Raw genomic sequence first — 12,778 nt, forward strand, 5'->3', positions numbered from 1 at the left:
CTGCTGGCGTCTATCCTCGAGCTAGGTTCGGGCTTCGGTGATGTTGGTGGCGTCGACGTCGGTGCCGATGGGATGCGAAGGCTCTGCATCGCAGCGCGTAGCGGATCGGACGGCTCGATCCATTCCGCGGTGGCCCTGGCCTCCGCGGCCTTCCTCGTCTTGCTCGACGAGGAAGAGGCGCCATCGCCTGTGACGTAAACCTCCACATGGACGTCCATCGCCCCGGCGGCAATGCCACCGCCGAGGGGGAGGGGAGAGTCGGAGTAGCTGAGAACCTCGCTAGGGTATTCGTCGGCCGCGAGCGCATCGGAGATGCTGAGCACGGTGAAGGAGGCGGCAAGCGCACCGACGACATCGTCCGCCAGCGCGACGGACTCGTCGGTGTAGGAGAAGGGCCCCATCTGAAGCATGCTCCCGGCCAAGGGATGGCTAAAGAGAGGAGGAGGCTCGAGGGCACTGGTGGGCTCCAGAGGCGAGGTTGGCATGCGCGAGCGCAGGACGCCGGACATACCTAGGTTCGGGGCTCTCGGGAGAGATAACACCCCTAGTCCTGCCGAATTTGGTTGGATCATTGATAGTACGATGTTGCTCCTGGAGCTGTGTGGAGGAGGAAGGATGCTGGCCAAGGCTTGGGCTGCTCCTCCTCTCCGGTACTGCTGTTGGGTGGCTAGTCCTATGCTTGCTTGTGCTTCTGTTGTGTTGTCTGCTATCTTCTCTCTGTGTCTTTGTTTCTTCCCTTCCTCCCCCATAGGCGTGGGTTCCCGGGGGGGTTTATAGATCAACCCACCAAGGGTTACAATGGTAATATGCCGAGTCGGTGGGTCCGTATTGTCGGTGTCCGGGACACCGGGCTAGGTCCCGCTTGTGGGCTTGTGGTTCGCCGGGTTCCCCTAGGTGCGGGCCCCGCGTGCCTAGGGGGACTGTGCGCCGTCTTGTCGATCATCAGGGCGTGGCCGAGTTGAGTCGTGTACAGTGCTCTCCGTCAGGCTGCCGCTTGCTGTCGTCAGCGGTGAGGGTGGGAGCACTGTTTCCACGCTAGCCTTGGTCAGCCAGTAGGTGGGAGGCACTGTTGCCACGATCCGGCTGACCACAGGCATGGGTGGGAACACTGTTGTCTTGGTCATCGGTGGTTGAGATCTCGTCCCATCGTATGGCCTGGATGGGACGGGAGCTGTCCTGTGGCTGGGTTGCCGTGGACGCCACGGGTGGGGCTGGCTTGCTGGGGAAGCCTTGGTTGCGCCGGGTTGAGTTGTCTTGCGCCAGTTACTGTGGCCGGGTTGACGTACCTTGCCAGGTCGGAGAGTTTGCCGGGTTGCGGGCCCTGCCGGGTCGAGCGACCCAGCCAGGCGTGTGCCAGTTTGTGGGGCGATGCGGGTCCCGCTGTTTTTGAAAACGATCCGGGTTCCGTTGCCTGTCCGGGGATCATCCCCCCGACAGTCTGCTTCTCGTTCGACGACGAGCACTGTGCTTACAACTTGGTGTGTTGCCGCTATGTATAATAGCATGGGTTCGCCCGTATTTGGCGCGGTCAAGACTGGGTTGGTGGCCAAGAGTGCCTTTATTTCTTCCAGTCCGGCCGTGGCCGCATCCGTCCACTCGAAGTGTTCGGTGCGTCGAAGAAGGCAATAAAGGGGTAGTGCCTTTTCTCCTAATCGGGAGATGAAGCGGCTTAAAGCAGCCACACATCTGGTTAGTTTCTGAATCTGCTTGAGGTCTGTTGGGATAGCCAACTGTGACAGAGCTTGGATTTTTGCCGGATTTGCTTCAATTCCTCTATTGGAAACGATGAAGCTGAGCAATTTCCCGGAGGGTACACCAAAGACACACTTGTCCGGGTTGAGCTTGATGTCATATGTTCGGAGGTTGTCGAACGTGAGCCTCAAGTCATCCATTAAAGTTTCAACGTGTCTTGTTTTAATGACCACGTCGTCTACGTAAGCCTCAACTGTTTTGCCGATTTGCTTTTCCAGGCATGTCTGAATCATGCGTTGATAGGTTGCGCCGGCGTTTTTTAGCCCGAAAGGCATGGTGTTGAAACAGAAGGGGCCGTATGGCGTAATGAAGGCCGTTGCGGCTTGGTCGGACTCCGCCATCTTGATTTGATGGTATCCGAAATATGCGTCGAGGAAACACAATGAGTCGTGTCCTGTGGTGGTGATTTGATCAATGCGGGGGAGGGGGAAGGGATCCTTGGGGCAAGCCTTATTGAGGTCCTTGAAATCGACACATAGGCACGAGGATTTTTCCTTCTTTGGTACCATTACCAGGTTTGCTAGCCAATCTGGATGTTTGATGTCTCCGATGAATCCGGCCTCGAGTAGCTTGGCTAGCTCTTCTCCCATGGCTTGCCGCTTAGGCTCTGAAAAGCGCCTAAGAGTCTTCTTGACTGGCTTGTATCCTTTCAGTATATTGAGGTTGTGTTCGGCCAGCCTTCGTGGGATGCCCGGCATGTCTGAAGGATGCCAGGCAAAAATATCCCAATTCTCACGCAGGAAATCTCGCAGTGCGGCGTCTATTGTGGGGTTCAACTGTGTCCCAATGGAAGCTGTCTTTGTAGGGTCCGTTGGGTGGACCTGGAATTTGACTATCTCGTCCACGGGTTTGAAAGAGGTGTACTTGGGTCGCTTGTCAAGTATCACGTTGTCTCTGTCCACTATGGCTCACAGCATTGTCAGTTCTTCGGCCGCGAGGGCTTCTGATAATGCCTCCAGGGCTAGTGCGGCATTTTTATTTTCGGCGCGGAGTGCGACGTCCGGATCACTAGCTAGAGTGATTATTCCATTGGGCCCGGGCATTTTGAGCTTCATGTACCCGTAATGGGGTACAGCTTGGAAGCTCGTGAATGTGTCCCGCCCTAAGAGGGCGTGGTATCTGCTGCTGAACGGGGCCACTTGGAATGTAATTTCTTCAGACCTGTAATTCTCCGGCGTGTCGAATACCACATCTAGTGTGATTTTTCCCGCGCATTGCGCATCCCGACAAGGGATGATTCCCCTGAAGGTCGTGCTGCTTCGCTCAATGCGGCTTTTGTCAATTTCCATCTTGTTGAGGATTTCCTCGTAGATGAGGTTTAGTCCGCTTCCAGCGTCCATGAGCACTTTAGTGAGCCGGAAGCCGTCCACGACTGGACTGAGGACCAAAGCGGCTGGTGCCTGGACTGTTCGGAATTGAGGTTCGTCACTGGCATTGTAAGTTATAGACGTGTCGTTCCACGGATTTATTGTTGCCACGTGGCAAACTTTGGCGACACTGCATTGAGCTCGCTTGCGCCTATTATTTGAGGCAAAAGTCTCGAAGACTGTCAATACCGTATTGTTATTTCCGGCGGGATGTTGCTCTGCTATGTGATTTATGAGGAGATCCTCGTCGCTCTTTGCTACCTGCCGGAGTACCCAACATGCTCTAAGGCTATGTGTTGGCGTGGTATCCGGTGTGCTCTGAATTTTGCATGGCCCATTGAGCGATTCCTCCAATACGGTTCTGCGCCTTGTATCGGGCTTTGATTTTTTGGTAATCGAATCGGGTAACTTACGAAAGTTTGCCCTTTTAGTTCGGACGAAGGTTTTAGTGAGAGCCGGATTATCCCTGAAGTTCGTTTGGGTTTTCCAAGCGCTTTCCATTGTGCAGTATTTCTGCAGTATGGCCGCTAAGTCAGCAAAGTGTACTATGTCACGGCGACCTATAGCGTTAAGGATCCCTTTGTCCGTGCAATTTTTGCAAAAGAGGGAGATTGCATCTTCCTCGCGACAGTCCCTGACCTTATTTATCACAAGGAGGAATCTGGCCCAGTAATGATGTACTGTCTCTTGGGGCTCTTGTCTGATATGGGAAAGATTGATTATATCTAGTTGGGTGGGCGGATTTATGTCCGAATCCTGACCCGATCTGAGACCCAGGGGCAGAGAAGCTTCCGAGCTTGGCGGCTCGGGCTCCGGGATGTTGCCTAATTTTTCTAGCCCGCCACAAGATTCTAAGTTCGGGGTTTGGGCCATGTCCTCCCGCAAACGGGTATCCGGCTTGGAGAGCTCGGGAATCCTGACATAGTTCGTCCTCAAGATAGAGGAAGAATCCATATGTTGCTTCCACGACCTCTATCTCATGGGTGACCGGCGGAGAGTTAATCTCACTTTGGTCGGGTTTAAGCCCAATCCGATCATAGTCCGTAGCGACACCCAGAGCGGCGATGCGATCCAAGAGCTCATTAAGGGAGGAGAGCTCCATTGGATCCATCTGTTCGGCGAGTTCCGAATTGATGTGGAGGCTGTTTTTGATGACCTAAGAAGTCATCGTCAGCGTGAGAGCCGATCGGGCGATCATGATGAAGCTTCCTAGTCAGAGAGTTTGGCCTAGAGCCATGGCTCCCCCAGAGGTGATGTTGTCCTTGACAACGAGGCGAGCCATCAAGCCTTACCGTGACGACACAGATGAACTCTCAATGAAAGCACCAATGTCGGTGTCAAAACCGGCGGATCTCGAGTAGGGGGTCCCGAACTGTGCGTCTACGGCTGATGGTAATAGGAGGCAGGGGACACGATGTTTTACCCAGGTTCAGGCCCTCTCGATGGAGGTAATACCCTACTTCCTGCTTGATTGATCTTGATGATATGAGTATTACAAGAGTTGATCTACCACGAGATCATACACGCTAAACCCTAGAAGCTAGCCTATGGTATGATTGTTGTTGTCCTACCAACTAAACCCTCCGGTTTATATAGACACCAGAGGGGGCTAGGGTTACACAGAGTCGGTTACAGAGATGGAGATCTAACATCCGAATCGCCAAGCTTGCCTTCCACGCCAAGGAGAGTCCCATCCAGACACGGGACGAAGTCTTCAATCTTGTATCTTCATAGTACGACAGTCCGGCCAAAGCATATAGTTCGGCTGTTCGGATACCCCCTTATCCAGGACTCCCTCACTCGGCACTAGGCGTAGAATCTACGGAGTCTGGCCGCGTTCCATGGGTTCAGCTCGAGTCGGTTATCTGATGCATCACACAGACGGTACGCTCCTCGGGTGAGAACTTTATCAATGATGAAGGGACCCTCCCACTTGGGCTTGAGCTTGTCCTTTTTCTTCTCCGGTGGCGTAGAACGAGTTCGCCAACGTTATAGGTTTTGGCCCATACTTCTCTGCTTTGATACCTTCGAGCCTGCTGCTGATAAAATGTGGAACGGGCCTTTGCGACGTCCTGCTCCTCCTCCAGGGCATCTAAATTGTCCTGCCGATCTAGCTCGGCTTCTCTCTCTTCGTACATGCACACTCGAGGTGAGTCATGAATGATATCATCGGGCAGTACTGCCTCTGCGCCGTACACCATAAAAAATGTTGTGTATCCGGTGGTGCGATTTGGCATGGTCCGCACCCCCATAGTATGGAGTCGAGCTCCTCGACCCAGTGCGTATTTGATTCCTTCAAGGATCGCACTAGTCTAGGTTTGATGCCGCTCATAATAATACCATTTGCTCGTTCGACTTGACCATTTGTTTGGGGGTGATAGACAGAGGCATAATCGAGCTTAATGCCCATCTTGTCGCATCAAGTTTTCACCTTGTCAGCTGTGAAGTTGGAGCCGTTATTAGTGATGATACTGTGGGGGACACCGTAACGGTGTACGACTCCGTATATAAAGTCTATCACTGGTCCGGATTCGTCTATTTTAACTGGTTTGGCCTCTATCCATTTGGTGAATTTATCTACCATGACCAACAAGTATTTTTAATTATGGCTTCCTCCTTTAAGGGGTCCAACCATATCGAGCCCCCAGACCGCGAAGGGCCAAGTTATGGGGATTGTTTGGAGAGTGGTAGGTGGCATATGGCTTTGATTTGCGAAAAGCTGGCAACCAACACAATGTTGGACGAGGTCCTGTGCGTCCGCTCGGGCTGTCGGCCAGTAGAAACCTGTACGGAAGGCCTTGGTTACAAGGGCCCGAGCTGTGGCGTGGTGGCCGCCGAGTCCAGCATGAATTTCTGCCAAAAGATGTCGTCCTTCCGCTTCGGAGATGCACCTTTGGAGCACTCCAGTCGCACTTTTCTTATAAAGCTCTCCCTCGTGGACCTTGTAGGCTTTAGAGCGCCGCACAATGCAACGTGCCTCATTCTGGTCTTCAAGGAGTTCTTGCCTATTTAGGTAGCCTAAGAAGGGTTCTGTCCATGGGGCGATGATAGCCATAATCACGTGGGTTGATGGTGTTACTTCGGTGGCAGGGTCTCCAATTATGTCAGAGTGTTCGGTATGTGGGGTTGTGTTTGGATCCAGACTGATATTGCGGGTCTCCCCTTCCCATACCACGGATGGCTTGAACAGCCTTTCCAGGAAGATATTAGGTGGGACGGGGTCGCACTTAGCGCTGATGCGGGCGAGGATATCCGCCGCTTGATTGTTTTCTGGGACCACATGGTGGAATTCGAGCCCCTCGAACTGAGCTGGCATTTTAAGTACGACATTGCGGTAGGCCGCCATTTTTGGGTCGTTGGCGTCAAAGTCTCCATTTATTTGAGATATTGCGAGGTTCGAATCCCCATGCACTTCTAGGCGTTGAATGCCCATGGAGACTACCATCCGAAGACCATGCAACAGAGCCTCATATTCGGCTGCATTGTTGGAATCCGTGTATACTATTTGGAGTACATATTGGACTGTATGTCAGGACAACGCCCGCCCCTAGACAAGCCAGCATCTTAGAGCCGTCAAAGTGGATGATCCAATTGGAGTACGCGTCGTACTCTTTAGGGAGTTCGACTTCTGTCTATTCGGCGACAAAGTCAGCCAGTACTTGCGACTTCATGGCTCGTTGTGGTTTGTATGTTATGTCGAACGGGAGGAGCTCGATAGCCCATTTAGCAATCCGGCCTGTGGCATCGCGGTTATTTATTATGTCACTGAGTGGTAGTTCGGAGGCCACCGTGATTGAACACTCTTGAAAGTAGTGTCGTAGTTTTCGGGATGCCATAAAGACCGTGTATGCTATCTTTCGATAATGTGGGTACCGTGATTTGCATGGAGTGAGGACGGAAGATGCGTAGTATACCGGCTTTTGAAGCGGGAACTTGTGTCCGTCCGTCTCTCGTTCGACGAGGAGCACTGCGCTTACAACCTGGTGTGTTGTAGCTATATATAACAGCATGGGTTCACCAATACTTGGCGCGGTCGGGATTGGATTGCTGGCCAAGAGGGCCTTTATTTCTTCCAGTCCGGCGTAGCCGCATCCGTCCACTCGAAGTGGTCAGTGCGTCGAAGAAGGCGATAGAGAGGTAATACCTTTTCTCCTAATCGAGATATAAAGCGGCTTAGGGCAACCACGCATCCAGTTAATTTCTGGATTTGCTTGAGGTCTGTTGGGGTAGCCAACTATGACAGAGCTCGGATTTTAGCCGGATTTGCTTCAAATCCTCTATTGGAGACGATGAAGCCCAAGAGCTACAAGGCAAGTACGCCGAAGGCGCATTTTTCCGGATTGAGCTTGATGTCATATGTTTGGAGATTGTCGAACGTAAACCTCAAGTCGTCTATTAAGGATTCGATGTGTCTGGTTTTGATGACCACGTCGTCTACGTATGCCTCCACTGTTTTGCAGATTTGTGTTTCCAGGCATGTCTGAATCATGCGTTGATAGGTTGCATCGGCGTTTTTCAGCCCGAAAGGCATGGTGTTAAAACAGAAGGCGCAATATGGAGTGATGAATGCCGTTGCGGCTTGATCGGACTCCGCCATCTTGATTTGGTGGTATCCGGAGTATGCGTCGAGGAAACACAATGAGTCGTGTCCTGTTGTAGTGTTGATGATTTGATCGATGCGGGGGTTACGAACGAATTTCTTCGTCGGTGGTGGTTCCTATTCTTCTCCTGCATCATCGTCTATACCATCGATGTCTTCGGAGTTGAATTCAAGCATGTCGGTTAAGTCGTCGACAATGGCTATTAAGTGGGTGGTGGGTGGGGAACGAATTTCTTTGTCGTCCGCTTCCCACTCGAGCCGGACATAGTTCAGCCAAGAGTCTCCTGACAAAGAGAGAGACCTTAATGAGTTTAGCACATCACCCAAGGGCGAGTGTTGAAAGATATCCGCGGAGGTGAACTCCATAACCGGTGCCCAATCAGATTCTATAGGCACGGGCGTACACGGTTAGGATCCTGTAGCCGGAGACGAGTCCGAGGGTCCAATGATACCGGTGTAGGACCTTGAAGTATGTCTAGAGGAGGGGTGATTAGACTACTTGACCAATTAAAAACTTAACATTTTCCCAATTTTAGACTTTGGCAGATTTTAGCTATCTTTGCCCAAGTCAAGCAATCTTCACACAATTCAAGCAAGCATGCATAGAATATATGAGCAGCGGAAATTAAAGCATGCAACTTGCAAGAAAGTAATGGGAAGGGTTTGGAGAATTCAAACGCAATTGGAGACACGGATGTTTTTGTCGTGGTTCCGATAGGTGGTGCTATCATACGTCCACGTTGATGGAGACTTCAACCCACGAAGGGTAACGGTTGCGTGAGTCCACGGAGGGCTCCACCCAAGAAGGGTCCACGAAGAAGCAACCTTGTCTATCCCACCATCGTCGTCCCCCACGAAGGACTTGCCTCACTAGCGGTAGATCTTCACAAAGTAGGTGATCTCCTTGCCCTTACAAACTCATTGGTTTAACTCCACAATCTTGTCGGAGGCTCCCAAGTGACACCTAGCCAATCTAGGAGACACCACTCTCCAAGAAGTAACAAATGGTGCGTTGATGATGAACTCCTTGCTCTTGTGCTTCAAATGATAGTCTCCCCAACAATCAACTCTCTCTCATAGGATTTGGATCTGGTGGAAAGAAGATTTGAGTGGAAAGCAACTTGGGGAAGGCTAGAGATCAAGATTCATATGGTAGGAATGGAATATCTTGGCCTCAACACATGAGTAGGTAGTTCTCTCTCACAAATGCTAAGTTGGAAGTGTAGGTTTGTTCTGATGGTTGTCTCCACGAATGAAGAGGAGGTAGAGGGGTATATATAGCCTCCACACAAAATCTAACCGTTACACACAATTTACCAATCTCTGTGGGACCGAATCAACAAACTCGGTCGGACCGATTTAGTAAACCTAGTGACCATTAGTGATTTTGGTGGGACCGACATGCAACTCGGTGGGACCGATATGGTTAGGGTTAGGGCATAACGTAATCTCGGTGAGACCGATTACACAAACTTGGTTAGACCAATTTTGGTAATTAGCTAACCAGAGAGTTGGTCAGGTAAACTCGGTGGGACCGATTCGCTCTTTTCGGTGAGACCGAAATGTTACGAAAGGGAAACAGAGAGTTTACATTGCAATTTCGGTGGGACCGATCACTCACTTCGGTTAGATCGAAACGTTACGAAGGGAAACAGAGATATTACAATCCCATCTCGGTGAGACTATCGGTGTGACCGATTTGCCTAGGTTTGTGGCAGTGGCTATGACATTTGAACTCGGTGGCGCCGGATAGAAAGAATCGGTGGGACCGATTTTGACTTTAGGTTTAGGTCATATGTGGATATGAGAAAGTAGTTGAGGGTTTTTGGATCATATCACTAAGCACTTGAAGCAAGAGGCTCATTCAGCAACACCTCATCCCTCCTTGATAGTATTGGCTTTTCCTATAGACTCAATGTGATCTTGGATCACTAAAATATTAAATGTAGAGTCTTGAGCTTTTGAGCTTGAGCCAATCCTTTTGTCCATAATATTTTGAGGGATCCACTTTCATCATCCATGCCATGCCATTCATTGAGTTTTCCTGAAATATTTGCCTTGGAATAGTATTAGCTCAATGAGCAATATGTTGATATGAATTACCAAAACCACCTAGGGATAGTTGCACTTTCAGTCTCCCCCTTTTTGGTAATTGATGACAACATATAGATCAAAGCTTCGACAAATGATAATAAGATTGAAAAACATCGTCGCTTTGAGAAGTATGTGATAAGCAAGAGTCCCCCTAAATTTGTGAGTAGTTTAAGATTTGCTTTGGACTGCAAATGCACAAGAAATTAGGCTCATGGGTTACTCTTCCATGTCACATACATCTTGGTGGAGCGCTCAAAATAATAAAGATTGAACACATGCACTCATCATCAAGCAAAGTGAATGATCATATAAGGATAAATAATATAATATCATCTAACAAGCATAAGTGTAGCTTATGATCAAACACATGATCATCAATGTCTCACAGATAATAGCATAGTATCTCAAGCAAGCAAAAGCAAAAAAAGGTTCAACCAAGAAGACAAGAGAGAACAAAAGAAAACTCTCTCTCTCAAAGCCTATGATCTATACATTTTTCTCCCCCTTTGGCAACAAGTTACGAAAAAGTTCCTAGAAAATGCATAGTACTATATCGTCTCTCAGGCTTGGTCTTCAGTTGGTGGTGTAGAGATGGCTCCTTGGACGAAGACTTCAGTTGATGTGGATGGAGCTGAAGGAGTTGGTGCTGGAGTTGGTTGCACTGGAGCTGTAACTGGTGAAGATGAAGTGGCTCTGGTGTCTGTCACTGGCTCTGCAGCTGATCTCTGAGCTCGAGGCACTCTGGCAAATGCATCAGTAGTTGTCATGCCCTTCCTCTCCTGCATGTCATCCTGTAGCTGTTCCACAACTGACTGAATCTCAGTTACTTTGACATCTAAATCGTAGAATTTTTGTTCCATGATTCTTTCCAGGCTCTCCTGGTTTTGAGTTAGGGTGGCCAACCCCTTCTCAATCCTCAGAGTTGATTCTATCAAGTAACCAAGTTGGTCCTGCTTGCTCTTCAAAAAGTATTCAGATGCCTCCTCTAGAGTTGGAATCTTGGCAGCCTTCTCTTTCTTTGTTTTCTCCTTCTTCTCCTGAGCTTGCACTGATGATGGGTCATCCTCATTCATGACAACTTGATTGTCCTCAAAGTATGGATAGAGAAAAACGTGTTCCTTATCCAACAGATACTTTCCTGTGCCCATCTTTGAGTTGATCAGCTCCTGGATTTGTGGGGCATATCCACAACTTCTCTTTTGGTCTGCTGCTGTCCTCTTGATAGTCTCAACTATGAGGCTCATGACCTTGAATCTCTGTGGCACATCAAAAATGTGAAGCATATTGATTGCATGCCCTCTGATCATGTTGTGGTCACCTGACTTGGGCAAAAGTGTGTGCCTAAGAATCCAGTTGATTGTTGGCAGCCCTGACAGAAGAAAGTGGACAGCCCAAACTTGAAAGTTTCAAGGGCCTTGTCTGGGATCTCCTTGTACATATGAGACATGGAATTGTGATCCTTCTTCTTCTTGGAGTAGACATCCAAGTCATCTTCCTTCTCCTCTGGGGCATTAATCAGATTGGCCCATTCCTCAATAGTTGATTGGTACCTTGTACCTTCAGACATCCAGACAATTCTGCCATCAGGATAAAAATGAGCTGTGGAGTAGAATTGCATAACTAGATCATCATTCCAATTTGTGAACTTCTGTCCAACAAACTCATAAACTCCACAAGCCTTAAAGTTGTCATACACTCCTGGGTAATGATCCTCATTGGCCTTCATGTATTTCCAGTCCACCCACCCCATGTCACAGACTATGGGTTTCTTATCCAACAGCATCATCTCATAGAAGTCCTGTTGTTCCTTAGTGTGGAACCCGTAATCTACAGCAGTTCTTCTCCTGATTGTGTATGGATTAGACAATCTCCACTGCCTGAGCCCTGCATCCTTCCTTAGCTCCATATTTTCAGCCACTGGATGAGCATCGTTGTGGTCTGGAATCTTGGGTTTGAGCTTCCTTAGGTCTTGTCCTTCATCATCTTCCTCAGCAGCAACTTCAGGCACTGGGGCCTTGTTTTTCTCAGCAGCTGGTATACTCCTGGTATTCCTCTTAGGTGCAGATTTGGCCTTGGAGGCAGCTCTGAAAAGCGCCTAAGAGTCTGCTTGACTGGCTTGTATCCTTTCAGTATATTGAGGTTGTGTTCGGCCAGCCTTCGTGGGATGCCCGGCATGTCTGAAGGATGCCAGGCGAAAATATCCCAATTCTCACGCAGGAAATCTCGCAGTGCGGCATCTATTGTGGGGTTCAACTGTGTCCCAATGGAAGTTGTCTTTGTTGGGTCCGTTGGGTGGACCTGGAATTTGACTATCTCGTCCACGGGTTTGAAAGAGGTGTACTTGGGTCGCTTGTCAAGTATCACGTCGTCTCTGTCCACTGTGGCTCGCAGCATTGTCAGTTCTTCGGCCGTGAGGGCTTCTGATAATGCCTCCAGGGCTAGTGTGGCATTTTTATTTTTGGCGCGGAGTGCGACGTCCGGATCACTAGCTAGAGTGATTATTCCATTGGGCCCGGGCATTTTGAGCTTCATGTACCCGTAATGGGGTATAGCTTGGAAGCTCGTGAATGCGTCCCGCCCTAAGAGGGCGTGGTATCCACTCCTGAACGGGGCCACTTGGAATGTAATTTCTTCGGACCTGTAATTCTCCGGCGTGTCGAATACCACATCTAGTGTGATTTTTCCCGCGCATTGTGCCTCCCGACTAGGGATGATTCCCCTGAAGGTCGTGCTGCTTCGCTCAATGCGGCTCTTGTCAATTTCCATCTTGTTGAGGGTTTCCTCGTTGATGAGGTTTAGTCCGCTTCCGGCGTCCATGAGCACTTTAGTGAGCCGGAAACCGTCCACGACTGGACTGAGGACCAAAGCGGCTGGTGCCCGGACAGTTCGGAATTGAGGTTCGTCACTGGCATTGTAAGTTATAGCCGTGTCATTCCACGGATTTATTGTTGCCACGTGGCAAACG

This window comes from Triticum aestivum, chromosome 7B, assembly GCF_018294505.1.
Source record: "Triticum aestivum cultivar Chinese Spring chromosome 7B, IWGSC CS RefSeq v2.1, whole genome shotgun sequence".
NCBI lineage: Eukaryota > Viridiplantae > Streptophyta > Magnoliopsida > Poales > Poaceae > Triticum > Triticum aestivum.